Here is an 11,020-nt window from a genome sequence, read left to right as displayed (position 1 = left end):
GATCTTATGGAAGACTTTTCTCAACTGAGGCACCCTCTTCTCTGATGACTCTAGCTTGTGTCAAGTTGGCATAATATCAGGGCTTTGGTTATAATGTGATTGTCCCAGGGGAAGTGTGGCACAAGTAGGAGGTGTGGCCTTGTGGGAGTATGTGTGGCCTTGTTAGAGGCAGCATATAACTGTGGGGGTGATATGCTTCTTCTCGAACACCGTGTCTGCCTATACGCTTCCATGCTTCCTGCCTTGATGAAAATACACTGAACTTCTGAACCTGTAAGCCAGCCCTAATGAAATGTTGTTCCTTATAAGTTGCCTTGGTCATGATGCCTTTTTGCAGCAATGAAACCATCATACAAACAGCCAGTAAAAAAAAAAAACCCAAATCGCAGAATTAATCAACAACAGAAAGTATTTTCAAGTCCTGCAGTGAGAAACTTATTCTTGAGAGAAGAAACAGCAGTGAATGAGTCCATGATAAGGTTGCCTCCAAAGCCATTCTTGGAGTGCAGAGTGGCTTCTCAGGAGGAGAGAGCTACATGGTCAGGAACCGCAAAGCATTTTAAAGCCACGGCAAATGGCATAGGAAAGAGCTTAATGCAGCACCTCTGCATTGGAGTCACTGTCAAGAGTTTTCTGAGGATAAGCTTACATGTGAGTCAAAAACGGGAACTTCCTGGGGCTAGATAGGGTAAAAGGGCCCACAGGTGTGTGGAAAGCCATCCAGTAGAAGGAGGGCCAGGCAAGACAAGTCAGTGCAGGAGCTCTTTCTGGTCATCTAGGGGCATTGAGCAGACACCTCAAAAAATATTACAGGATGTAACAGAGGCAAACAGTGCTCAGGGAATCTAAACACAGGATCCATGTAACACCTAACAGAGGCTCACATTATCCTCATCTTCCCTTTTCAATTACTTTTAAATTACAAAATAATGGGCTTTATGATTCTTTCAGGAATCGATAGATATAAACTTAGTTTGACATTCTCTACTCTTGAGTTATCCTAGTCATAATGTCCTCCGGGGAAGCCTCCACCTCACATCTACCTTCTGTAGTGATGGATTGGCTGTTCTTTAAGGAACCAAAGAGACCAATATGGGTGCGCCCATTTTCAACTCATTCTAGACACTTTCTGTTCTTCCTGGGTCTCCTGCTTCACTTTTTGAGAACTCCATTTGGAATTCCTTCGTCCCTCAGTGTCCTCTACTCCCTCATGTGTTCTTTATTCTTTCTTCCACATCACAATCAATTTATTCTTTTTTACCCTCATCCTGGTCTCTTCTCTTCATGTGAAGGTTGGATTTATTTAAAAAGATGACTTTAGGGGCCTGGAGAGATGACCAATGGATCAAGAGCTTGTCTGCTTTGAAAGAGGACCTGGATTTGGTTCTTTGAGCTCATGTCCTATGGTTCCCAATCATCTTTAATTCCAGCTCCAGGGGACCTGACTATGTTGGTCTCTGTGGTCTCCTCTATTCATGCCCTGCCCCCATCCACATAATTAAAAATAATACATTTACAGATGAGAAACAGGTTTCATTAAGTTTCGTTAGTCAAACAAAACCTGATCTTCTCTGCTTCTGAGTCTGCTTGGATCAGTTTATTGGGTTTGCCCTTGAGTTCCAAGACCACCTCCCTGTTACCTGCCACTCTTTCCCCAACAGTCTGTTTCTCCCTCAAACTTCACCTCAGAGAGTCTATCTATCTCTTGCCCCTCTCCACTGCTTCCTAAACATCCATATTTTTCCCGTGCCATTCCTGCTCCTCTAAGCCTCATCTCCAGTTCTTTTCTCTCCCTAAAGACCAGACCAGCTCAGTCGTGTTTGTTTTAGCCTATGTGACATTAGACTTACTGTTTACAGCGTTGATTTTTCCGGCTTCCTCTCGATGTTCCATCCATCAAAGCCCATCTCCTCCACCAAAGTGTTCACACACAACACGTCACATTGCACACTTTAATTTTTAGAGCAAAAAAAAAAAATTCCACTGGAAAAGATACTGGGGTTGTCAAAGGCCCTTGGGTATCTGAAACACAGATAAACAAAAATTAACCCCAATCCTATAAATTACCCATCTATGTCCCCCACACTTTGTGAATTTCACCTTAACGGATCTTTTCCACCAGATTATAGACGTAGATGTGGATGTCACCATCAAACTTGATGAAGTACACGGAAGGCTTGGCTAGAACTTGGTAAATGACTTTGCCGATCTTTTTGGAACTGTCGCTTCTGGTGTACTGCACACATTGACCTGTTAAGATGTCGGTGTCAACGTCTGACTTCATCTCTGCTGGAGGAGTCTCTGGAATGATACGGAGGTTACCTTCTGTGTAATATCCAGGAGTTGGTAGATGTATAAGACTGGATCTTTTTTGTAGGTGATGTAAAACCAGTCCTTCATGATTGCCACCTGGGCTAGGACCACCCCCCTCCAGTTGTCCTTAGAGCCATGTTTGCCCTCAAATTTATGCTCCACAGCTTGGCCAACCGTGGCACTTGCGAGATGGGCGTCTTTCCCTTGAGGAAATACTACTTTGTGAGGCAAGACCTTAAGCTTTAAAATCCTCTCATCACTGTGAAGTTCCAGTCCGTAGACACAGTCAATTCCATCATACTTGACCAGATAGAGAGAGGGATTTGTTGGCAGTTGATCAAGAACGATGGCCTTCCATTGGGTGACAGGCTCATCTCCTTCCTTCCATTGGTGGGAAATTCTGCAGCCCACAATGTTCCCCAGGGCCTGGGGAGAAGGCTTCCTCCTCTGCCGCTTCTGGGTGGATGGTGTGATCATCCACCTCACGTACATCCTCTTCTTCATTGCTGTAGACCCAGTGTGGTAGGCCATGGCACTCTTGGTCCACATCGTTCTGTGTTCAGGCTTCATACTTGCCCATGGCTTGGGTTTGAAGAGCTCGCCTGCTTAAACCAGACACTATATTGTTGCCTCTGTCATATGAGTGCCTGGAAGGACAATGGTGGTGGGGTGGGGAGGGCACTGGACCAAGGCTCTTGTTTAAGAGAACTTTGGAGCAGGTGAGGAAGGCGATGGTAAACAGGTTTGAGCATCTGAATCTAATTCTGTCATAATCAGAAGTTCATACGAAGGCTGGGCAATGGTGGAGCACACCTTTAATTCCAGCACTCAAGAGGCAGAGGGAGGCAGACCTCTGTGATCTCAAGGCCAGCCTGGTCTACAGAGTTAGTTCCAGGATAGCCAAAGCAACCCACGGAAAAACACTGTCTCAAAAATCAAAATCAAAAGTTCAAAGGGAAATGAACAAATTGTTCTCTACAGCTCAGAATAACATATTCAGACACATTTCTTCAGCCCATGTCACTTTGCCTCTGCTGAGGAACCTCTCCTTGAATGGCTAGGTCAGTTTGTGATTAAGTATCCCTGTCCCCACTTTAAGCAAGCAGAACAGAGAAAGGATATCAAAGGAGCCAGAAGGATGGCCACACCCCTCTTCTACCCTCTAACTATGAGCTATGTGGCAACATCCACAAGTATCTGCCCAGAGACACAGCCCACCAGTCCATTGGCTTTCTGTGTTGTGCATCCAGACTGCACCTGGGACATTTGTCTAGGCAACAACAGGCATTTAGAAATAATATCTCCTGGGGTTGGGATTTAGCTCAGTGGTAGAGCACTTGCCTAGCAAGCACAAGTCCCTGGGTTCGGTCCTCAGCTCAAAAAAAAAAAAATCAACAACAAAAAAGAAATATTATCTCCTAAAATGCACAGGCACAGAAAGGAGCTTTGCAATTTTAATAGAATTATGAATTAGATATTGTTAGCAAAGGATAATAAACTCTGGAGACTGACTAGCCAAGACCATCTGCCTAGCTGTCAAATGTGGAAGACATCGGACCATACCGTTACTAGCTGTATGAGGGAAAACTATTAGCTTTCTGGGCTACACGGGTCCCATTAATCTTCATAAACGTATTTACACACAAAGAATCGTCCAGATTCTGTGTTCTGAAACTGGTCAGGCAAGAAAAGCCTTTTGAACAATTGTGGGGTTAAGGAGCTGAACTGGCTTTCACACACCGCTGGGAAGATAGTGAACCCACCTTCAAGGAGTCAAGCGCGCCCAAGTGGAAGAGATGCGCAACCTCCGCCCAGTGCTCTGTGACATCATCCAGGCTCTGCTTACGTCATAGAAGCCCTCTCAGGCCAGTTCCTTTCCTAGTAACGCTTAGAAACTTCCAGCATCTAGGTTTTAGCTTCTCATGTAGCCTCATGGAGAGCCAAAATAAAGTCCCCACCCAAATATTCTGATGACTGGAGTCACAATCTGCCCATGTAACACTTTTCATGCATTTTTTCTGAAAAAGTCTTTGGTTTATTAGTCACCAACATCCTTGGTGGTTATTTTCCCAGCTCCTATCTTTCCTTTGGTTATATTTAAGCCATTCTCCGTATCGAAATATTGCTAGGCTCTCTCTCCGAGGCAGCCCACTGGATAGCACACCAATATTAGCTTTATCAAAACCCACAATTAGAGGAGGGCCATTTTTATTCAAACAAAGCTGGAATTGGCCAGGATTAAATACCTCGTATTGAAGTCAATGGCAATCATGAATTATGGATTCTTTGCAGAGAGCGAGGAAATATTAGCTCCTGGTCCAACTTCCAAAGCCGGGATGAACTTATGACAAACCCGATATTTACCAGTCATATTTTAAATGTCTTTAAAATTTACCAGCACTTCTGGTTACAAGGAATTTATTAGATCAAATGCAGCAAAACAGGATGAAATGGATGAGGTAATTTTATTTTTGTCACACGGGTAGACAGAATACTGGATGCAGGTAAGTATGGAATCTGCCTGTAAATTACAGGGCACTTTAATTGTTTGTGTCACATAGTTCTTCAGATCTTCAAAAGGATTCTTTTCATAACCCTCCCCTGTCCCGACTACACTCTGACCATCCCTTCCCTCTTCCCAATAATTCCCTTCTACTTTAACATTATAATATTTTTAAATGTACTTAGAGCTTAACAACTTCTTGCAGCTTTTTAAAATCTGTCCAATTTTCTAAGTGCACCGTCTTCTTTTTCTCCCTTCTATCATAGTTTTAAGCACATTTTCCTTCACACTTTGAGTTTTACTCTCTCTCTGCTCTTATGACTCCTCTGCAATTATGTGACTGTTGGTCCACTATGTGGCTGACCTTAATGAGGTGTTAACTCAAAGGACACGATTTTTCCCCCTTTTCTCCCCTTCATCTTCCTTCTCTAGGCACCTGCTAAGATTTACAGCCTTGGGGATTTTTTTAAGCCTGGAAAGCACACACACACACACATACACACACACACACAGACACACACACAGACACACACACACACATATGCACATACACACAGAAACACTCATAATTACTGAAACACACAAACACACAGAGACACACACACACATATGCACATACACACAGAAACACTCATAATTACCCAAACACACAAACACACACATACATACACACATACATATGCACATACACACAGAAACACTCATACATACACAAAGACACAGATACATACACACACAAACACACACACACATGCACACACAAACACACACAATCATACACATATACACACACAAACACACAATTACAGAGAGAGACAGAGACAGAGACAGAGACAGAAAGACACAGAGAGAGACAGAGAGCCCGTGAGAAAACAGGTAATATCATCTTTCTAAGAACAATAAACAGAGACAACTTTCAAAAAAGTGAAGAACAGGTAGGCAGCAAGAAGAATAATCTCATCATAGCCATCAACTTGAGGAGGAAAGTGTTTGTCTCACTCTAGGCTTCTAGATACCAGTCTGTTACTGAGCGAAGTTGGGCAGGAACTAAGGAAGGACTCTAGAGGCAGGAAAGGAAGCAGAGACAACTTAGAAATGCTGAGTACTGGATTGCTATCCAAGACCTACTAAGCTTTCTCTCCTTATCATACAACCCAGGGCACCTTCATAGGGGATGACACTACCCAAAATGGACTAGACCCTTCCACCTCAACCATCAAAAAAAAATTCCTTACAGATGTGGCAAAAGTCCAATCTGATGGAGGCAATTCTTCAGCTGAATCTTCTTCTTCCCAGGTTGAGTAAAACTGACAATAAAAACTAACCAGGACCCCTGCACATCCATTCTGATTGCCACACTGTGTGCAATAAACAAGCAATTGGAATAACCTTAGCTGTTGATCACTGGATGAATGGCTTAAAAAATGTGATATACATTGATGTGATTTTCATCTATGTGTAAGAGGAAAGGGTTTTGTTCTCAGAAAAACAGATGGAACTGTACAATACAATATGTTAAGTGAAACAAGCCAGACTCAAAAATATGACTGTGAAATTTAGATTTTTAATAAGGGATATTAAGTGAAAGGGGGCATTTAGGACGAGGAAGGGGAGCAGCAGGGTATGTGTGTGTGTGTGTGTGTGTGTGTGTGTGTGTGTGTGTGTGTGTGTGTGCAGGTGGAAATGGAGGTGAGTTGTGAGGATGAAGATGGCTAAAGTACAGTATAAACCTGTACAAGGTGTCACAACCAAGCCCACTGACTTGTACATTTAAAACACATCAATATAAGAGAACTGAGTCTAAAACAATGTTTTGATTAAATTGGGGGTTTATAGTTTAGAGACACCGTAAAGTTTATTCATATTTTCCTTCCCACACGTGGCTCTTGCTGTTTCGAGCTTGATACTGGTGACAGGATATGGCAATGAGCTTTGGTGTCTGTACCTCATTAATCACCCGGAATTCACGTCATTCAGTGAGGCTACCATGGGGAAGGATGTAGTTAGAGATCTTAAGGGTACACCACCGGGGAAGAATAATGCCCATCCCCACTATAGATATCCAAATATTCACCCTTTTCTCTGGTTTGAATGTGTTTTCCCAAAAGTAATTTTCTGAAGATTAATCCACAGTGGGAATGTAGTTGTCAAGAATTGATTAGGTCAAGAGGGATGCGACCTAAAAATAAAGATCCATTAATGATGCTATTGTGGAAAAAGTTTCAATTATGAAAGGGAGTTTGTCTCCCTCTCTAGTCTTCCTAGTCCATTGAATCTCTCTGTGGTGACAACATCCCACAAGAACCCCTTCCTCTGCTGATGGTCTCTTCATCTTGGATTTACAGGCTTCTGAATTAGAATCATACAGAATCTACGTCATTATAGACTAGCCAATCGGTGCCATTCTGTTTGTCCATACAAGCGTGAACATGCCTCAGAATTGTGAGCAAACAGGTCATATGGGAAGTGAAGCTGGCAGAGAGGACTAGGTTGTTAGTGCTGCTGAAGACAAGATAGGTTCAGGGTTAGCGTGTGTGCTCTTCGTGAAAGAAACAGCACAGAGGAAGAGTGTAGATTGGAAAGGTGCAGCTTGGAAGTGAGTCATACTTTTACTGTTGGACTTGTGGGGACAAGGAGCCATTAGGTAAGGGGAAAGATAGCTAGGGATAGCGTCAGCCACTGCTTTTGGCTAGCAGAACCATTTTTAGAATCCTCATCTTCGAGGTTGTAAAAGAAAACTGCCTGGAGTCAGTAGATACATCAGTAACCATCAAGAGTGTGTCCACTATTACAGAGGGACCCAGGAAAAAGCCTGATCTTGGAAGATGCTTTGCCTTCAAGAGATGGAGACTTCACCCCGGCAACACTGGTCAATCCATCTACATCGGTAAGGGCATCCCACTAAGTCCAGATCAGTGGTCCTTAATCCTTGGATTGAGACCCTTTGGGAGCTCAAAAGGCCCTTGCACAGGAGTCACATATCATATATCCTGTATATCAGACATTACAATTCATAACTACAGCAAAATTATAGTTATGAAGTAACAATGAAATAATTTTACAGTTGGTGGAGCTTATTAAAAGGTTAGGTTAGTAAGTTTGAGAACCAATCCTCCTGACCGCTCTAAAATATGCCTGTTGGTATGGACTGGAGGTATAATCCCTTTTAGTCAATCAGGCAAATCCAGAAAAACCAAAACACCACCAAAAGTTTATGAAGGATAAACAGCCACTTTACCCACAGTGTTTAGGACTGCTGACATCTTAGACAAATGATGTCAAAGTGGAAATCACATCATTCCATGACCATCCCCCTAAATGAACATCAGAGGATAAAAACCAGTTCCCTGGTGGTGGCACCAAGAGAAAACCATTATCAGAATTGTCACTAAGGATTTTAAAGCCAGGATACAAGCATCGTCAATGAGAAACTTCCAAAACAAAAGTATACACTTAATCTTGGTGAGGTAATAGACGAAACAAGAGAAAATCGAATAGGAACTCACTGAATTAAAACAAACACTAAGAGTAGGAATTAAAGACATGTCTGGGCAAGATGAACAATGAAGTGGAGTTTAGAGCAGGCAGAAGGGACTGGGGAGATGGGTCACAGCTTAGGAACACTGGTTGCACTTGCAGAGCACCAGGTTTCAGAGGATCTGATGGACTCTTTGGTAAACACACACACACACACACACACACACACACACACACACACACAAACACACACCATAGAAATAAATTTAAAAAACAAATTGAAAAAAGAAGGAGCCAAGTATGCCCCTTTTATCCTAGCACTCAGAAGCAAGCTGATCTCTCTGAGTTCAATGCCTACCTGGTTTATACAGTGAATTTCAGGCCAGCCCTACCTACATAATTACACCCAGTGTCAAAATAAAACAGAAAAGAATATTATATTTATTTCTGATAATGTAGGCAACAGAGAAACTATTTCTACAGAGAAAGAACTGATTGTTGAGAGAACCAGTGGGCTGGAAGGAGACCCCAATTCTTTGTGTAACTAACTCCATCACAGCCTCAGAAGGAAGCATGAATGGGTACAGCTAAAAGGAAGCAGGGTGATTATGAGTAAAGCTGTGGACATGGATCAGCCCATCAGCAACAGAAGCAGGCAGAAAACCAGCTTGGATGAGATGGCTTCACCAGCCAATGTCTCTGACTGACAGTCCCTAGTAGCACCAGGATGTTCTTTTCCTTCAAGTACCCCTGGCCTTTTCAGACACTCAGAAAACACAGAACAAAGTGTGGCAAATGTCTAAGAAAAGATATCTTGTGGGACATATTTGTTTATACAGGTTTCATATAGCCCAGGCTGGCCTCAAAAACACTATGCACCCAAGGATGATTTTGAACTCCTGGTTCTCCTCCTGGTAATGGGACTATGGGCATGTACCACCATACCAGGATTTTGAGGTACTGTAGCTGGAGCCCGGAGCTGTGTGAGAGCCAAGTGAGCACTCTGTCCACTGAGCTGCATCTCCAGTCCCTCGGGATGTGTTCTGCTAATACAACAAAACTAAAATAGAAGTCTTCAGTGAGAGACAACAGGAGTCTCTCAGTCCAGAAACATTAAATCTACATTCACAAGTAATACATATGTCAAGAAATAATGAAACTATGTAACAGTAAGAAAAAAAAGAAGATAGGAAACATACTATCAAAATGTGTGAGACATAAGTGTGAAGGTGCTAAGAGGAAATTTTATTTACAACACTAATTGTTAGATTAGAAACAAAGATCAGCAACGTAAATATTTATCTACACTAGAAAATAAGAATATTATTGATTAAATGAAAAAATAATTGTTAAAATGTACCCCAAAACACTAAAAATAAGAAAAAAAAAACAAAAAAGCCAATGAATCATAATTAGTTTTCTATTTTAAAGCAAAGAATGGTCTCCATTAGACATAGATAGAAAAATATAAGGTCCATTCTGTTTGGCGATTAAAAACAAAAAGAAATTGCCATGTTTTAGAATTTATGCAGAACACTGAACCTGATACCACAGACAAAAATTAAAAAAAATTATTCATCGTTAAAACCCTTTTTAATGACAGCGTTTATACTCAATTTGTCTCTCCTATAATCTGTTTAATATCAGACAAGATTTGTAGGGTGGCCATATGGAGATTATGCAATGTTGAAATGGAAGCAAAGCATTGTATTCCCAACACAGACTCTGGTTGAGAACATCATTGTTTTTATCATGAGGAAACTAGCACAAGATCCCAGCCCAGTCTCCCGAGGCGTTGTCCCATCTTGAGCCATTTTTCAGACAGCACTTCAGCTGTGTCATATTTTTCTGCAAAAATCGAAACAGACTTGTTTGCTGCATGGTTTGGTTTGCCGTGCTGCTTGGGAGATCCTGGACCATCAGACATGACAAAAGTTCTCCCCACACGCAACCCACAGCACTGGTATCAGAGTACAGGAAATAGGAGAGACAGAAATGAAAAAGGAAAAAAAATGTTGTTGTTTGGAGAAGAGTCAGGTAAGTTGTCCAAGCTGACCTTGGACTTTCTATGTATCCCAGATTGGCCTTGGAATCACTATGTAGCACAGGCTGGACATGGACTTACTCTGTAGCCCAGGCTGGCCATGGATTTACAATGTAGCTCAGGCTGTCTTTGGACATTTTATGTAGCCCAAGCTGGATTTGAAATTGTGATCTTCGCGAATATTGAGAATATAGGTATGTACTACCACACTCAGCTTTGTATCTGTTATTATAAGTGACTCAGCTGTGGCCCCTCATTTGCCAGCCTCCCTCAACATCAACAACAGCATCCACAATTACCCACTAGGGTAATCCCATCCTTTAACTCATCTGTTAAGGTAAGACTTTACAGAACAGAGAGTCAGCATGGTCCTCCTCCTAATTAGATCACATTTGTGTAGAGGGATTTGAGTGATTGTTTGAGTGAGCCCGTCATACCTTAACCTGGTTTTGATATTATGACCAAAACGGAAAAAAAAAGAATAAGAAAACAAAAGTAAAAGAGATGGGTCCAACACTGGGAATTGAACCTTAGCAGTTGAGTAGATGACTCACAGGTCTCAGGTAAATGATGGATAGGCTTTGTGGCCCACACAGTGTCCCAGTCCAGGGAGGTAGAGATAGAGCAAGGTAGCTGTCAAGACTAGTCATATTGGTGAACTCTGGGTTTGACTGAGAAATGCT

The 11,020-nt window shown here is 42.1% G+C and overlaps 1 pseudogene; it reads right to left on the bottom strand.

Annotated features, from left to right (window-relative positions):
- Positions 1,990-3,039, bottom strand: LOC134486273 (Y-linked testis-specific protein 1-like; annotated as a pseudogene).

The sequence above is a fragment of the Rattus norvegicus genome, chromosome 3 (assembly GCF_036323735.1).
Source record: "Rattus norvegicus strain BN/NHsdMcwi chromosome 3, GRCr8, whole genome shotgun sequence".
In the NCBI taxonomy this organism is placed as follows: Eukaryota; Metazoa; Chordata; class Mammalia; order Rodentia; family Muridae; genus Rattus; species Rattus norvegicus.
The sequence above is the reverse complement of the archived record's forward strand: the minus strand, read 5'-3'. Positions and strand labels throughout refer to the sequence as shown.